The sequence below is a fragment of the Olea europaea genome, unplaced genomic scaffold, assembly GCF_002742605.1.
Source record: "Olea europaea var. sylvestris unplaced genomic scaffold, O_europaea_v1 scaffold662, whole genome shotgun sequence".
Lineage (NCBI taxonomy): Eukaryota > Viridiplantae > Streptophyta > Magnoliopsida > Lamiales > Oleaceae > Olea > Olea europaea.
The window spans coordinates 238,410-256,494 of NW_019264996.1; positions in this window are offsets into that span (position 1 = coordinate 238,410).

Genomic DNA, 18,085 nt, shown 5'->3' on the forward strand with positions numbered 1-18,085 from the left:
TCTTGCCATTTAGGATCTATGGCTACCTGTGTATAAGAAGTGGGTTCTAGAATGTTGGAAATAGTATTAACAAAATGTTTATGTTGAGATGACAATGAATCATAGGAAATGTAGTTACTTAAAGGATACCGAGTACCTAACTTAGTTGAAGAATCCTAGATTGGAGATTCAGTTAGTGGTTATGTACTAGCATGTCGACATTGAAAATCTTGAAGGAGAATGGATGGTATTCTGGTGCGTTCATTTCTACAAAGAGGAGATGTTGCAGATGTCTTTGGTGAAGGAGAATGAGGGATATGAGTGATCTCGAGTAATGGCAATTCTGTTGCATAAGGAAAATAAGGTGAATTGGTGGTATTCAGTTAACTGGGATTGTGAGATAGTATTTTCTGTTGAGATTTTGGAATCATGGAAAGGAAAAACTTCCTAATGAAAAATGACATCACGACTAGAGAAAAATTGGTGATTGTTGAGGTCATATAAACGGTAGGCTTTTTGTCCTATGGGATAACCAATAAAGATGCTTTTTTTTTTTTGTGCGAGGATCAAATTTATGCAATGGGTGCAAATTTGTTGCATAACAAAGATAACCAAAAACTCTTAAATTAGAATAATTTGGTGGCTTGTTATACAACATTTCGTATGGAGATTTGTAGTGAAACACTAGAATGGGAAGATGATTAATCAAGTATGTTGCTGTAAGTAAACTCTCTCCGCAAAATTGTAAGAGAAGATTAGCATGGAGCTTAAGGCCCTGGCAACGTTTAAAAGGTGCCGATGTTCTCGTTCAACCACAACATTTTGTTGAGGTGTAGATGGACAAGAACTTTGGAATAAAGTACCAAGACTGGAAAAATATGCCTTCATGGATGTGAATTCTGAGCTATTATCACTTCCTTTACAATTAATTTGGCAATTAAACTAAGTGTTAACAAAAGAGATAAAGGTTTTTAGCAACCCTTACATTTCAAATTTGAACTTCATTAAAAATATCCAAGTGTAGCGATTATAATCATCAACGAGAGTCAAAAAATAATGAGCTCCTGTATGAGTTGCAATATGAAAAGGTCCCCAAATGTCACAATGAATAAGATCGAATGAATATGAAATTTGAATGAAACTAGAATGAAAATGTAGTCTTGTTTACTTAGCTAAATGACAAGTTTCGCAAGAATACTTAGGATCAAATACAATAGATGAAATAACATGACTTAAAAACTGTAAAGGTCTTCTTGATGGATGTCTTAACCCCTGGTGCCATGGAATTCTGGTAGTGGAGTCCACATGGTAAGTGTCTGGATTGGAAGGCAATGTAGATGTTACTGGAGGCACGAAGTAGTACAGGCCATTAACTTGCTTCCCCAAACCAATCATCTTCTTCAAAGTTAGGTCCTGCAATACACAAAAAGTAGGATAGAAGTGGATTGAACAATTCATGGTAGTTGTGAGTTGACTAACTGACAACAAATTAACATTGAAGGAATGAGCACAGAGGATGTTTTTAACATGTATGTAATCTCAAAGTTGTGTAGAACCAATGCCAACTATTTTAGAATGAGCACCATTAAGCTAGGTCGCTTAAGAAGAGAGGTGAGAGGTAATAGGGACAAATGTGGCTATGTGATTACTGTCGCCACTATCGATAATCCAGTGGTTTAAAGTTGTCTTTTGTGTGATAAAGGAGGAACAAAAAGGAAAAAGGATACCAACTTAATTTGCTTGAGAAGAGTTTTTACCATTGAGAAGGGCTTTGATCTGAGTGAGTTATTCAGGAGTGAATTGAGGAGCAGTATTCATGAAAGCCTTGTGGTTCATAACTTATCTGAGTGCTTACTTGGCATGCAACAAGTTTTTTGCTCCAATTCGATGGCTGAACTTCTTTTCCATGAAGTTTATGACCAGGTAGAAAACTATTCAAATAATAGCAGCGGTCCACAGTATGTGTAGTGCCTTCACAGTAAGAGTAGAAATGTGATTTTCGATCCCTTTGTGACCTTGAATGAGAGGCTGACCATTGTTTCTGTTGGCATGAAGAAGCAGATTGTGTTTCCTTAGAATTGTCATAAGTATTAGTATTCATGGCATGAATAAGATCACTACTCTTTGTTTCAACGAGACCTCGCTGCTTTTCTTCTTCACATAGGAGGCAGTATGCCTTTTTTACAGTTGGTAAAGGTTGTATAAGCATGATTTGTCCCTGAACAGCAAAGTATGTTTCATTTAATCCCATAAGGAATAGTCCAAGTCAATTCTTTCTTCTTTGCCTTTTAAACAGATACTTGATTGAGGGACTGCAAGTGGCAAGTTCATCTGATACGAACCCCGTAGCAACGTTGACTATGAAACCCACAACGAGATTGAAGAACCCAAGAAAGCCAAATTAATCCAAAGTTTAGGATTAACCCAAAAGAAAGTCGAACCAAAAAACCCAACAAGAACGATGCTTGAAAGACCCCTTGATCACGCAATCCAAGAATTAAATTCAGTTGTTTGAACGCTACAAGTTAACACTTGATAAGTTCGAAATTGTTCAATGAAGAACGATGAAGAGAAGATAATACGCCTCACTTTAATTCAATATCAATAATGTCAAAGGCTTTTAACAATTGAATGGAAACTCCTATTTATACTAGACCTAAAAACTAGGTAAAAATCGTGCAAAAGTCGAGCATAATCTCCAAAATATGGAAAGAATCAAAATCTAACAAAATATGGAAAATTGCCAAAATTGGAAAATTCCAAATTTTTAGCTTGTGCGGCCGCATGGTGTATTTTCATGCGGTCGCATGGTTCAACAAAAATCCCAATTTAAGTTTCGGTATGCCACCATGCGGCCGCATGGTGTTTTTGCTGTGCGGTCGCACAGGCTTATTTTCAGCCTCCGATTTCATCGCTTGATAACAAATTGATCCAAGTTGATTCGGCCTTCGACCCGAACATGAAAGTTGCTCCATTTTGAGTCCCGAACATGGTTCCGTCAATGGTTTCTTGAACGAACAATCCCATCGCTTGTTTCACTTGCTTTGCTCTTAATCGCGTCATTGGTCCGCCATCGACTATCAACGGGTCTCGTCTCGCACTTGCCTTCGTCGGGCTCGACTCCTGGATCATATCATCCCTTCCCTCTTTAAAAGGATTCGTCCTCAAATCTAAACCTGCATCAAACAGAGAGAGATCAGATACATTAAAAGTAGCCGAAACATTGTACTCACCTAAAAGGTCCAACTTGTAAGCATTGTCGTTTATCTTTTCAATCACTTGAAATGAACCGTCGCCCCTCGGTTGCAACTTGGACTTCCTTTGCTCCGAAAACCGCTCTTTCCTAAGGTGCACCCAAACCCAATCTCCTGGCTCGAATGTCACGCGCTTTCTACCTTTGTTCGCCTGCGACGCAACCAACTTACTTTTGTTTTCAATTTGCGCTTTTACCTTTTTCATGGAGTGACTTAATCAATTCCGCCTTCTTTTTGCCATCTAAACTACCACGTTCATTCACAGGTAAAGGAATTAAATCCAAAGGTGTTAGTGGATTAAAACTATATACAATTTCAAATGGAGAATATGACGTAGTAGAGTGAACAGCTTGATTGTATGCAAATTCAACAAATGGTAAACACTCCTCCCAACTCTTCAAATTTTTATTGATTACCGTGCGTAACAATTGTGTCATAGTCCTATTCACTACCTCGATCTGCTCATCTGTTTGTGGGTGACAAGTTGTGGAAAATAGTAACTTAGTGCCTAACTTACCCCACAAAACTCTCCAAAAGTGGCTCAAAAATTTGACCTCCCAATCCGACACTATGCTTCTAGGAACTCCATGTAAACGCACAATCTCTTTAAAGAATAAGTCAGCAATGTTCGTGTCATCATCAGTTTTGTGACATGGTATAAAATGTGTCATTTTCCTAAACCTATCTACAACCACAAAAATAGAATCCCGACCTCTCTTAGTCCTAGGTAAACCCAAAACAAAGTCCATCGAGATATCAACCCAAGGCTCACTAGGTGTAGGTAAAAGTGTGTACAAACCTTGTGGTAAAACCTTAGATTTAGCCTTTTTATAACCTATGCATCGACTACAATTTCGCTCAACATCACTTTTCATCTTAGGCCAATAAAAATGCTCCTTCAATACATCTAAAGTCTTTTGAGCCCCAAAGTGTCCCATCAATCCACCACTATGTGCCTCCCTTGCTAACAACTCCCGAATAGAACAATTAGGAATACATAACCTATTTTTCCGAAATAAATACTCCTCATGCCTAAAGAGCCTATCAACCGCCCCTTTTATGTATGACAAATAAATATTAAAAAATTCAACATTTTTTTCATACAATTCCTTAATATGTTCAAACCCAAGTAACTTAGAATCAAGAGTAGTTAGCAATATGTACCTTCGCGACAACGCATCCGCCACCACATTTTCCTTACCTTGCTTATACCGAATGACATATGGAAAGGTCTCAATGAATTCCATCCACCTTGCATGCCTCTTGTTCAATTTATCTTGTCCCCGCAAGTGCTTTAATGACTCATGATCGGTATGTATTACGAACTCCTTCGGCCATAGATAATGTTGCCAAATTTTCAAAGCTCAAACAAGTGCATAAAGTTCTTTGTCATATGTAGGATAATTTAAAGCAGCTCCACTCAATTTCTCGCTAAAGTATGTAATAGGCTTCCGATCCTGCATTAAAATTGTTCCAATCCCTATTTCTGATGCATCACATTCAATCTCAAATGTTTTGTCAAAATTAGGTAATGTCAAAACAGGTGCTTCACACAATCTACCTTTAATAGTATTAAATGCAAGTTCCTATTCATCACCCCAATGAAAACCTACACTCTTTTTAACTACTTCACAAATCGCCTATAAAAACTAGCCAAATCATGAAAACTCCTAACTTCCGTTATACTTTTGGGTGTCGGCCAATCTCTAATAGCTTTTATCTTTTCATCGTCTACTTCTACCCCATTAGCACTAGCCACAAATCCAAGAAATATAACTTTATCTATACAAAATGTGCATTTCTTAAGATTAGCATAGAGTTGTTCTTTCCTTAAAATAATTAGCACACACTTTAAATGTTCCAAATGCTCTCCTAGGTCTTTGCTATAGATTAATATGTCGTCAAAATAAACCACAACAAATTTTCCTATAAAAGCACGTAAAACATGATTCATTAAACGCATAAAAGTGCTAGGTGCATTTGTGAGTCCAAACGGCATAACCAACCATTCATATAAACCATATTTAGTTTTAAAAGCCGTTTTCCATTCATCACCCTCCCGCATACAAATTTGATGATTTAAATCAATTTTAGAAAATATGCAAGAACCATGTAATTCATCAAGCATGTCATCTAGCCTAGGTATAGGGTGACGATACTTTACCGTTATGTTGTTGATCGCCCTAAAATCCACCACATTCGCCATGTTCCGTTCTTTTTTGGTACAAGCAAAATCGGTACCGCACAAGGACTCATGTTTTCCCTCACGTATCCTTTGCTTATCAATTCCTTCACTTGTGTTTTGAAGCTCCTTGGTTTCCTTGGGATTACTTCAATAAGTCGGTCAATTTGGAATGACAGCTCCGGGTATGAAGTCAATTTGATGTTCAATGCCTCGAATAGGCGGCAATCCACTTGGTGCATCCTTTGTCGAATTCCTGCAACAAAGACTTAGCCAAACTAGGGAGGGGTGGGTTAGTTTCCTCAAAATTAAGAAGTGATTCCTTATAAATGAACAAGATCATCTCTTTTCTCTCAACTACCGCCCTCCTCAAATCACTCTCTTTTGCAAAGAAATTCGCTCTTGTTTTCTCTCTTCTCTCGAGGCACTCTCTTTATTTTCTCTCTTGTGATTGCTCTCTCTCTTTTTCTCTGTAATGACTATCTCAACATTTTCTCTTTTTTTCTCCAACTCACTATTTGCTCTCATTTTTTCTAACTCTTCTGCTCTCCTCTCTTCCTCACTTCTCAATTTTAATTGGTCCTCATAGACTTGCGCCGGTGTTAATGGCACAAGAGTAATGGTCCTTCCATCCTTAATGAAACTATATCGATTTTTGTACCCATCATGCATAGCCTTCCTATCGAATTGCCATGGTCGCCCCAATAAAATATGTCCCGCTTGCATTGGTACTACATCACACACTAACTCGTCTTTATAACTCCCAATTGACAAACTAAGTAACACCCTTCGATTCACCCTCACCTTGCCACTCTCATTCAACCATTGCAATTTATAAGGTCTCAGGTGTCTCGACAATGTTAAACCCAATTTTTCTACAAGAGATATGCTAGCTACATTAGTGCAACTACCACCATCAATTAGAACACTACATACTGTATTGTTGACGTGGCATCGAGTGTGGAAAATGTTCTCCCGTTGCAACTCCAAGTCATCTGCTTTGACATGAGTAGTGAGAGCTCGCCTTGTGACTAGTAGATCCCCAACTGGCCCTTCAACTTTTTCTTCTTCACTAGCACCCTCCAACGCCGGCATGTCATCAAACTCGCCATCACTATCACTCACAATCTCTCCATTATCCCGCAACACCATCGCCCGTTTGTTTGGGCATTGAGAAGCAATATGCCCTGTTCCCAAACACCTAAAACATTTGATGTCCCGATTGCGCGACGGTTGTGCCTCCGATTTTGATATTGGTTTGCTAGCGTTTTCATCCTTGCCCTTTTGCCAATCATTCCATTTTTGTTGTTGTCATCCCACTTCAATTTCCATGTTGGATTAGGAGTCGAAGTACCTAACGGTTGCCTAGACGTCTCCTTCCTCTTCAATTGCCTCTCGACCTTCATTTTCACATGTAATATGTCCTCGATTTCCACATAATGTTGCAACTCTACAACGTTTGCAATATCCCGATTTAACCCATTCAAGAACCGGGTAGCTTCCCGATCTTCCTCCACATTAGCCCGAATCATAAGAATTTCCATCTCCTTGTGATAATCCTCTACGCTTTTCGATCCTTGAAACAAACCTTGCAATTTTTGATGGATTTCCCTATAATAGTGACTCGAAACAAACCTCCTCCTCATCAACATCTTCAACTCATCCCAAGTGCTAATTGGCATTTCCCGACCCCTACGCCGTAATGTAAGTACTTGATCCCACCAAAATATCGCGTAATCCACAAATTCAAGCACCACCAATTTTGCCTTTTTTTCCTCCGAATAATTATAGCACTCAAAAATCATCTCAACCTTCCTTTCCCACTCTAAAAATGCTTCTGGATCGCTTCTCCCTTTAAATTGCGGAATAGTAATTTTAATACTCCCCAAATTTCCATCTACTTTATCTCCCAAGTTATTCCTACCCCGTCTTTCCATCCTATCGCCCCTATGCGTTGCTTGACCCATATCAATGTCATTTTCATCAAAATCATCCTCATCACTACGATACTCATCCCGCATTCCTCTCCTAGATTCACACCTACCCAACCCCCTAGCATTAGACATATCTACTTGTCCCCGGCTAAGATTAGCAATTGTAGTACCCATTTGTGCCATTCATTCCCCTTGCCTATCCACCTTCTCCCTAACATCACCAAGTACCCTTTCAAACCTCCTTATCATGTCCTCCGATGCATTGTTGTCATTATCATTTCGGCTTGAATTAGAACCTTCTCTTTTCAACATCATATCACACAATTTTTTTATGCCTCACAAAGATTTCACTCAGAAAACACTCACTATAGCTTTTTCCCTCTATTAAACTCACCACTCGGCCTTTTACCACTCAAAGTCTCCCTCAAAGCACTTCAAAGAACTAAGTGAACTAAATCAATTGTTTTACCGGCAATTCAAACAAACCGAATATCAATCAAAGATCACGAGACTCAAAGGACTTGAATAAGTGTAATAGATGAATATTTTGACACGAATATGTGAATAAACTCAAAAGAAGAATGAAAAACTCAAACCCAATTGACTATCCCAAAAATCAAACACAATGTAGGAATTGTTGTTGGTAGAAAAAAACACAAAATCAAACAATGATATCAAATTTTTATATATATATATATTTTTTTTTATTTTTGTGAACGATATTTCGAGATGAACAGTACCTCGAATGTACGGTAACCCTTTTTTTTCGTTTTTGTACTTTTTTTTTACTCCTTGATGAAAGAAGATGATTAAACTACCAACAACTAAATGAAACGACGAAAAGAAAAATAAGGACAAAGAAGAACTAAGAAAGAACGATTAAAATAGAAGAAGAAATTAAGAAAACAAAATTAACGACTCAAAAAATAAAGAAAAGATATAACCTTCAATTAATTTGGAGCCAAAGCTCTGATACCAACTGATGCGAACCCCGTAGCAACGTTGACTACGAAATCCACAACGAGATTGAAGAACCCAAGAAAGCCAAATTAATCTAAAATTTAAGATTAACCCAAAAGAAAGTCGAACCAAAAAACCCAACAAGAACGACGCTTGAAAGACCCCTTGATCACGCAATCCAAGAATTAAATCCGATTGTTTGAAAGCCACAAGTTAACACTTGATAAGTTCGAAATTGTTCAGTGAAAAACGATGAAGAGAAGATAATACACCTCACTTTAATTCAATATCGATAATGTCAAAAGTTTTTAACAATTGAATGGAAACTCCTATTTATACTAAACCTAAAAACTAGGTAAAAATCGTGCAAAAGTCGAGCATAATCTCCAAAATATGGAAAAGAATCAAAATCTAACAAAATATGGAAAATTGCCAAAATTGAAAAATTCGCCAAATTGTTGGCCTATGCGGTCGCATGGTTCAACAAAAATCCCAATTTAAGTTTCGGTATCTCACCATGCGACCGTATGGTGTTTTTGCTGTGCGGTCACACAGGCTTATTTTTAGCCTCCGATTTCGTCGCTTGATAACAAATTGATTCAAGTTGATTCAACCTTCGACCCGAACATGAAAGTTGCTCCATTTTGAGTCCCGAACATGGTTCCATCAATGGTTTCTTGAACGAGCAATCCCATCGCTTGTTTCACTTGCTTTGCCCTTGATCGCGTCATTGGTCCGCCATCGACTATCAACTTTGTGTAATAAGAGAAAATTAATTCTTGATCTTGTTTTAGTTCAACAATGGATCTCTGAATTTGATAATGATGAGAAAAATCACCTTGAGAGAATCGCTCTTAAAGATTTGTCCAGACCTCTGAAGGTGTTTCAGCATATAGTACACTATTTTTTAGCTACGGACTTAGAGAATTGAATAACCAAGACAGCATCATATCATTGCAGCATTGCCATAGAGGATATTTTGGATCTTTTTCATCTGGATAGGTACAGTTCCTTTGATGAATCCAAACTTGTTCTTGGCACTGAGACTTATCGGATTGGATCTTTTACACATGGTATAATTTGTTCCATCCAATACCTTTGGAATGAGGATCATGCTGGGATGATCAAAAGGGTGAAGGAATAATGGATCTGTGGGATCAATTGTTGGGGTAGACATGATCAGAAAGGGCGGAAATTTTCAGTAGTAATATCAATGCTCTGGAACCATATCAAATTAAAGGCTTGTGGAAGCTTGTATTTTATTCCTCATTCATTATAATCAATAAACTATAAAATATATACATCTTACAATGGTGAATTACGGTAATAATCACTAAAGGAAAGCAAATAAAATCTCGATCAATTCCCTTATATAAAGGGATTACGTATTCCTAAACATACAACAATGATTATTACCAAAGTTGAGTTGTTGTAATCTTGGCAAATCTTAACAGGTTCATCCTTGAAGTCTTCATTTCGAATTTTGATTTTATTTCTTAAAGAATGATGAACTTGTGAATTATACAGATTGTCATGATAAACTGGCTTAAATTTTGGTTGAGTAAACTCTTAAACTTTAAATTTTTTTCTTTCAAATTCTTGAGATGGATTTTGAATTTTTCTGTAATTCAACAGTGCAAAAAATTAGTTGTACTTCTTTTGATGTTGGATTTCACTTGCTGAACTTCGAAGCAACTGGGAAATGAATAATTAGACCTATATTGGTGTCTAATCATAATCTGTATTTCCCTGGCTTATGCATATTTCATGATTAACTTTGATATGTTTATTATGTTGAATTTAACATATTTAAGTATGGGGAAAAACATATGACAGATTCAATAATTGTTGTATTTAATCAAAGTAGTCGAGCATATCAAATTTTTTCGTCATTCTTTCTACCCGAGTGCCTCACTTTTAATTACATAGTAAAATTGTGACTTGATTGGCCATTTGGAAAAGAAGAGTTTTCTATGTACTCTTTACATTTGTTTGAAAAAAGTAAACAATGTGGCTTAGTTAGTTATGTACCAATTTTTTAATATACACTAAGTTCTTTGTTCTGTGTTATTTTTAGTATAAAATTCTAACATCAATGCATATCACTTTTGACCTAGGGACATGATTTTATATTATTTTTTATTTTTTTCTGAAATCTAATTAGATGAGAAAAGCTTTGATATGATAGTCGTATATGCACATGTTATACATTACTCTCTGTAAACTCGACATTTTTCAAAGTACAACATTTATATTGGTGAGTAACGTACAATATTTTTCAAAGTTTAGTGGTCAAAGCTCAACATTTTAAATTTCAGTGAGCAATCAAAGAGACAAAAACATGGATCTAAATTCAGTGACCAAAACTCAATATTTTAAATTTCAGTAATCAGTCAAAAACATGGACATAAATTCAGTGAACATTGGAACAATTAATTCCCATTATAATGATAACAAGTATTTTTGTGTTGTAATTAAATTTTATTGTATTTTCTCTTTTTCACAAACCTTCCATTCAAGTTTTTTTCTCTTAAAATTCAACTAGCATATTGAATCACAATAAATGATAGCCTATTGCGGGTGTGTGTAGAATCGATTTTGGATAGCCAAACATGTTCTTATGCTGCACCAAAGACCAATTGAAGGCAATAAACACAACTTTCTGCATGTAGCAAACATTTAAATCACAATCATTTCCTCACTAACCTCCAGCTTTTGGTGTCTTTTCGATCAAAGGAACAATGTATCTACATATATTTTGTCAACAAAGGTCCGTTGATTTCTAACATTGGTTTAGTTTCTACTTGAAAGCAAATGAGCCTAAGGTCTTCGGGAGGGCCATAAATATCTGTCTAGAAACTTCATAAGTTAGAGAAGATGATAACATATCCTTTAAGTTCGACTTGAGTTCGATTTTTGTAAATAATTTGATAAGTGAAATTTTCAGATTAAGGAGGATATTGAGACTTCAATTGGAAATATTGGTGTGTCCTAATAAAATGTCAAACAACTTCATTTAAAAAAATTATTTTTTTTTATATATTTTATACTTAGACAATCTAGGTTCACTCATATTAAACCCATGATCCTTGTTCAATATATATCAAGTGTAATGAAGAATTTAAAATAGAAAATAATATCGTGGATATGAACACTTTATTACCACCCAAAAACTTCAAAAGCATGCATGAATACAACCAAGAACACTTTTAATTGAAACCTCGTCAATTTTAACTCCAATATCGTCCAATTAAGAAATGATCCGTTAAGAACACAAAAATGTTTTAATATTTTCGTATATATATTCATAAAAAATGAAATTATTCCTTCAAGTACAAAGGATTTGATATAATATTTGTTTGGTACTATAGTTTTTTTCGAAAGCTCTTGCAGACGTTGTGAATGTATCATTTGGACGGTTTTTAAATATAATCTAATCTTTATTGCACATACCAAACTTACTAACCACTCGAAGATTTGTTTAAAAATAAAAGCTATTAATATTCCCATTCAATGTTTGGCATAAATCAAAACGGATCAACAAATTCTTGACTCATATTTACCACAAACTTAAATTATGAATTATAAAATTTCTCCGCGTCGAATTTCATTTTTGTTTTGTTTTCTTCAACCTTGGTAAATATACTTGTGAATAGTACCCACCGAGTTTCCAATAAAGATCTCAGGATTCACAGTGATGTCACTTAAAATCCAACATTAGACAAATCCGTCCTTAAAACCAATCATACTTTATGTACAATGATAACTGATTGTTGACAATTATTATCACATTCATCAATTTAAAAAAAAAAAAGAAAATTAAATCAATCATCCAGATTTTGCCACATCAACATGGTCAAGAAAAATATTCTTAACTGTGACTATACAAGTAGATTTGTACCATACTCCAATGCACTTAGGGTTTTTCTATCTATACACCTGGGTGTCAGTTGACAGATAGAAAAACCCATGCACTTATAAGGAATCTGGGCCCGTTTCACTCCGATACTCCCTCAAGGATCATCTTGCAAAAAATATCAACAATAACTGAGAAATAAAAACAGAAAGAATAAGACAAATGAAAACACAAGAATTTACCTAAAAATTTCATGTACAACCAAGAACATTCTCATGTCCCACGCCTACACGTAAAGTTTAATATTATCATCTAATCATTCTTTATACTTTTTAGAACGTTGCTCATGTCACTTTCCACAAACAACAGATAGTTCGAGAAATAGGTAGAAAAATATCCTATTTACCATCTCTTTCTCCCTTATTCTTGAAGCCTATATTGTTTTGTACACTTTCCAATAGCACAAGCACTCTTTATATCGCCCTCTTGTTTTGAACAATGTTAGGTTTACAGAATTTTTACAGATATATACTCAACAATTTTTTATTTGTTCATGGCAAAAAAAAAAATAAAAATAAAAATAGATCCCATCAAAAGCTTCCAACGCGACATCTTGATATTTTCTGTAAGGCATTTTTCTATTCATATGGTTTTTTCTTCTTCTTTTCCCTTTTAAATACTATTTGACATGGGATAAAATTAAATTCACTTTACATGTGTAAAATGGACTCTGTAAGAAAACTTTTTATATGAGAAAGAAAAATCCGTATCCCTTTATTGATATTTACATCATATATTACAGCAAACAATAACATCCTTGGATTCGAATGCGATCATCCAGTTGTTTTCTTACCTATTAAGTCTATTTTAGCATAAATTTTTTTTAAAAATCATTTAAAAAAAAATCTTCAACAACACATTTTATATAATTTACAACTTTTTGTCACTTTAATTCACATTCTCAAAAACATAATATTTCACTTTAAAAAAAATATGGCGAACAGGCTTTAAATTGCCTCAACAAGTATTTTATTTGAAAGTAGGTCAACTATGAAGAAATATTTTTAAATTAAATTTTCAATTCTCAAATAGTTTATAATTGTCGTCAAACTATAAATTTTGGACATCTACCGTAAAACTAAGAGATATTACAAAGATGTATATTTACGGGATTGTTAAAATAGCGCCAATTAAACCTACAGGGGACCGATTCTTGGACATTATCAATGAAGCTTACTAGTATTAGAAACAAATAAGTTACCAAAATCGCTCTAATACCACTTGTTACGAAATGGGGAGGTGAATATAATACAATATGAAGTATATGATCACACACAGAAAATAAGATTAAAAGCAAAAAATAGATTGGCAGAAGAACCGAGTATTTTATTTAACAACCAATGAAGAAAATAATATTGTTACAAAAGTTTCTGTAATTCTCAAATTGAATGAGAGATAATTATTTATAGGGGACATGTTAAAGCCCTAGAAGTAATCTAAAAGATGGAAACTGGGTCAAAATACGTGTGAAACCGACATAAAGAGAAAATACCGAACGACGCTATCACTTGAGCGGCTTCTAGTGCCAGGAGAGTGATCGGCCTGTCGCTCAAGCGAGAGCTCGAGGACAAGCAAACGACAGCTCTCTGCTCCCAAAGATTGCTTACTGCTCGAGCAGTAGGCTAGAGATAGGCTAGCGAAAATGCTGCGATTTTTCTTTTCGGTCCATAATTTTGATCTCTTCAATATCACTTCAACTAAAGCTCCAATACTCACAAAGTTTAGGTCAAACTACAACAAATTTTCACCTTGAACCAAATTTCGGTGCAAAAATGAAGCTCCAAAATTTCTCCACCTGAAAAAATAAGTTCGACAGAGATGAAACAATTGAACTTTTCAACCTGAACCAAACTTCTATAATCACACAAAAAATACTCTTCCTCTTCCACATTATTCAATACGGATACACGAATCCAAACATCGAGTTCCAAGAAATTCACAAAGAACTAGAAATTACCAAACAGGATTGAAACACACCCTGTAGCAGAATCAGATCTCAATGCTTTCACTGAAAGCTCTTTGCAAGTTTCGACGCCTTCAAAAATCCCAGAAGCATGAGCAAACAAATTGGCATTCCCGTACCTATCTCCAATGTGTCTATCCCTAGCAGTTGAATACGATGGAATCACGGACAATGGTGGCAAAGTGGGATTATCTATATCTTCTAAACCCAACTTAGTAGTATTCTTCAATAAAGACCCAGAGCCAAATCCCAATGGTACTGTATCAAACTGAATATCCACCATGATACTAAACATTCATTGACTTTTCTTTATCGATTATGTCCGACCTTGTAAGATGTGTGACCAGGACCTCTTCTGCCCCTCTAGTAGAACACGTATACCCTTCCAGACCTTCAAGACTCAATCTGCTCCAGAGAACATGTACCTTTTCGAATCAAAAGTACTCAACAAAATGAGATTCTTCCTCAAAACTAGAATATGTCAAACGTGATCAAGTGTTCTACTTCTTCCATCTACCAGCTTCAATCTAACTCTCCCAATACTAGTTACCCAACTAGATTCATTGTTACCCATGATAACAGCACCTTGCATCACTATTTCATATGTTTCAAACAAATCTTGATTGGGACACATATGAACGTATAAGCTGTATCAAAGATCCAGACCTCGTCGGGTTTGGATTCCACGTTAGAAATCACTAAGAGATTTCCATCACTCAAAATAGTCCTAAGCTATGTCGGCCTCGTCCAAACTGTTTGATTGCTTCCCATAATTTGCATTTGAATTACCTTTGGTTTGCAGCTTCTCGCAATCTCTTTTGATGTGTCATTTCTTCTTGCAATAAAAAACAAACTTGAATCCTGAAACTTGACCTCGACTTACCCCTTCGCCAATCATCATGAACCACAAGACATTCTCCATCTTTGGACTCAGATCCAACTAGATGTTTCATCTTTTCCTCCGAGAAATGGGCATCATACACGTCTTCAATGGTGAGGGTATCACGACTATGCAAAATCATGTCCCTAAACAAAGCGGACAGTGAACACAATAGGATTAAGGCAAAATCTTTTTCATCATACTTTACCTCTAATGTCACCAAATCAATGATGACCAACTTGAACACAGCCAGATGATCTTCCAAAGATCCACCCTTTTACCGTCAGATAAGAATACAACCTTTGCTTCAGATGCAATTTACTCATCGGACTTTTAGTCATGCATAATTGCACCAGCTTCAACCACATCAAAGCTTCCGTCTTCTTCTTCAAAACGTCCTTAAAAATATTGTTATAGAGATGAAGATGAATCTGTGAAAGTGCATTCCAATCCTCCCATTGTTTCTCCTCTATTGTCTAAATTGTGGGCATCTTTTCAAATCTCAACTACATATCACCTAAATCCATCTGCACTAATATAACTAGCATCTTCGATTGCCACAATGAAAATCTAGTATTACTATCAAAAAATGAAATTTTATACTTCAGGTATGTCATCGATAACAGGAAATCTCAAACAAAATCACAACTTTGCTCTGATACACTTGTTAGAAATAAACAAGTTACCATAATAGCTCTGATACCACTTGTTACGAAATGAGGAGGCAAATATGATACAATATGAAGTATATAATCGCACACTGAAAATAAGATTGAAAGCAATAAATAGATTGGCAGAGGTACCAAGTATTTTATCTGACAATCAATTGAGAAAATAATATTGTTATAGCAATCTCAACAATTTTTAAACTGAATGAAGAGTCTATTATTTATAGAGGACATGTCAAATCCCCAGAAGTAACCTATCAAATCACCAGAAGTAACCAAAGAAATAAAAACTAGATTAAAATACGTGTGAAACCGGCATAAAGGGAAAATCTCATACGACGTTGTCACTTGAGCGACATCTAGTGACAGGCAAGCGATCGTCCTATCACTGGAGTGAGAGGTCGACGACAGGCAGACAATAGCTCTCTGCTCCTAATGTTCGCCTACTGCTCAAGCAATAGGCTAGTGAAAATGTAGAGACTTTTCTTTCCGATCCATAATTTTGAGTTCTTTAAGACGACTTTAACTAAAAGTCCAATACTCACTAGATTTGGATCAAACTACAACAACTAGATACACGTGCAATTGGAAAATTTCTCACAAAGAGGTTGACCTAAAAATAAAAAACAAGGTAATTGAACATCGGTCTTAAACTTCATGGGTAATTTGGAAATGATCTTTTATAGAGTGAGGATTAAACAGATCGGATTTAACCGATTCTAGACAAGTATAAAATAAAGATATGCTAAATATGAGTTACTTTTATTGTTAAGCTCAAGAAAAGTTTATATTGTAGGAAAATTTTCGCCTGGGTTCGCAAACTATAACCCCTTCACATTCGAATTCTCATAATTTTTAAATCCTAAAATTTTGATTTTTTTTTGGGGGGGCGGGGGGGGTTGTCGAGGAAACTATTAAAAATATGTTACCTATCATGATGTACATTTAAAGGAATTTTAGTTCATCACGTCTATTTCTTTGGAGGAGGAGGAGAAGAGGACAACGATGATAACGACGACAAACAATAAAAGAAAGGAGATGAAAACAGGAAAAAAATAATAATAATAAGAAAAACAGAAAGGAAAAAAAAAAATTCCTGACAAATAAATATTTATTTAAGATCACTAGTATAAGGGATGTTTAACCAAATAAAAAATTGTTATAACAAAGTAGTGTCAAGGTTCCTAGGAATCGATATTTAGTCGGCATCTCAAAAATAAAAAAATAAAAAAATAAAAATAAAAAATCTTGCATTTCTGCGTTGCATTGATATTCAAGAAGTTACAATTGCTATTTAGTTGAATAATCTATTCAACTTTTATTTTTAATTTTAATTTCATATGAGTGAACATCATTTTTCACAGTTTCAAAGTTATTAACAAAAATAAAGAGTAAATAATACAATTAATTTTTCTAATGGATATGAATTAAAGATAATTAACACTTAGGCAAACAGTTGGATCATTAGAAAAATTTTGAAAAATTATATTAACATAATTTAATCTCTAATTGCCAGTTAATAAGTATTATTAAAGTTAATACTGAAATTAAGTTAACTTTTACTTAGAAAAATATAATTCTGTTAATTTTTAATTGAAAACCCACAACAAAGATCACGGATCACGTGTAATTCTTAATCATAATTTTTTTTAAATATTATGGTGGACATTTTGAAAGGTATTTCACCGAGTTTTTCAAAGTTTCCTAATTTTATTAAAAATCAAATTAAATAAACATTTTTTTGAGTTTCCAAAATGTTTCCTTTCAATTTCAGGGACATGCATTGGCATTCTAGAAGTCTTTAAACAGTCTAGTTTAGGGTTTTGGGAGTGGGAGGGTTGGCAACCAAAATTTGGCTTATTAACATTCTAATTTAAATGTTTAGGCATTTTCTCCTCTATAAATTGAGACCAAGCCCCAGCAGTGCATCAAGCATCGCCGACAATCTCTTCCTTTTAAAGATGAAGACATCAGGTATTGCACTGTACGGTGTTCTACTAGCCGTAGCCGAGCCACTTGTTTTCGCGACAGAAGGATGGGTTATGAGTGAACTGCAACCTTGAGCATCTGCCATAGCGTGGTACTGCACCTTCTGTAGAGTACTGCACTAATTTAACGCAACAGCAGCCTTGCTTTTGCCAGTTCCTCAAAGACCCAAGCTTAAAAGCGTATATTAACTCTCCCAACGCCAAGAAGCTTGCTCGTGCTTGTGAAGTGTCCATTCCCACTAATTGTTAACTATCTATGCTTATGCCAAGAGAGTACTTAGGGATTACTATTCCCAGTAAAAGTAATTTGGTAGCTAGCTTTAATCAGAACAATGATGCACTTGTGTCCATCTTTTTAATA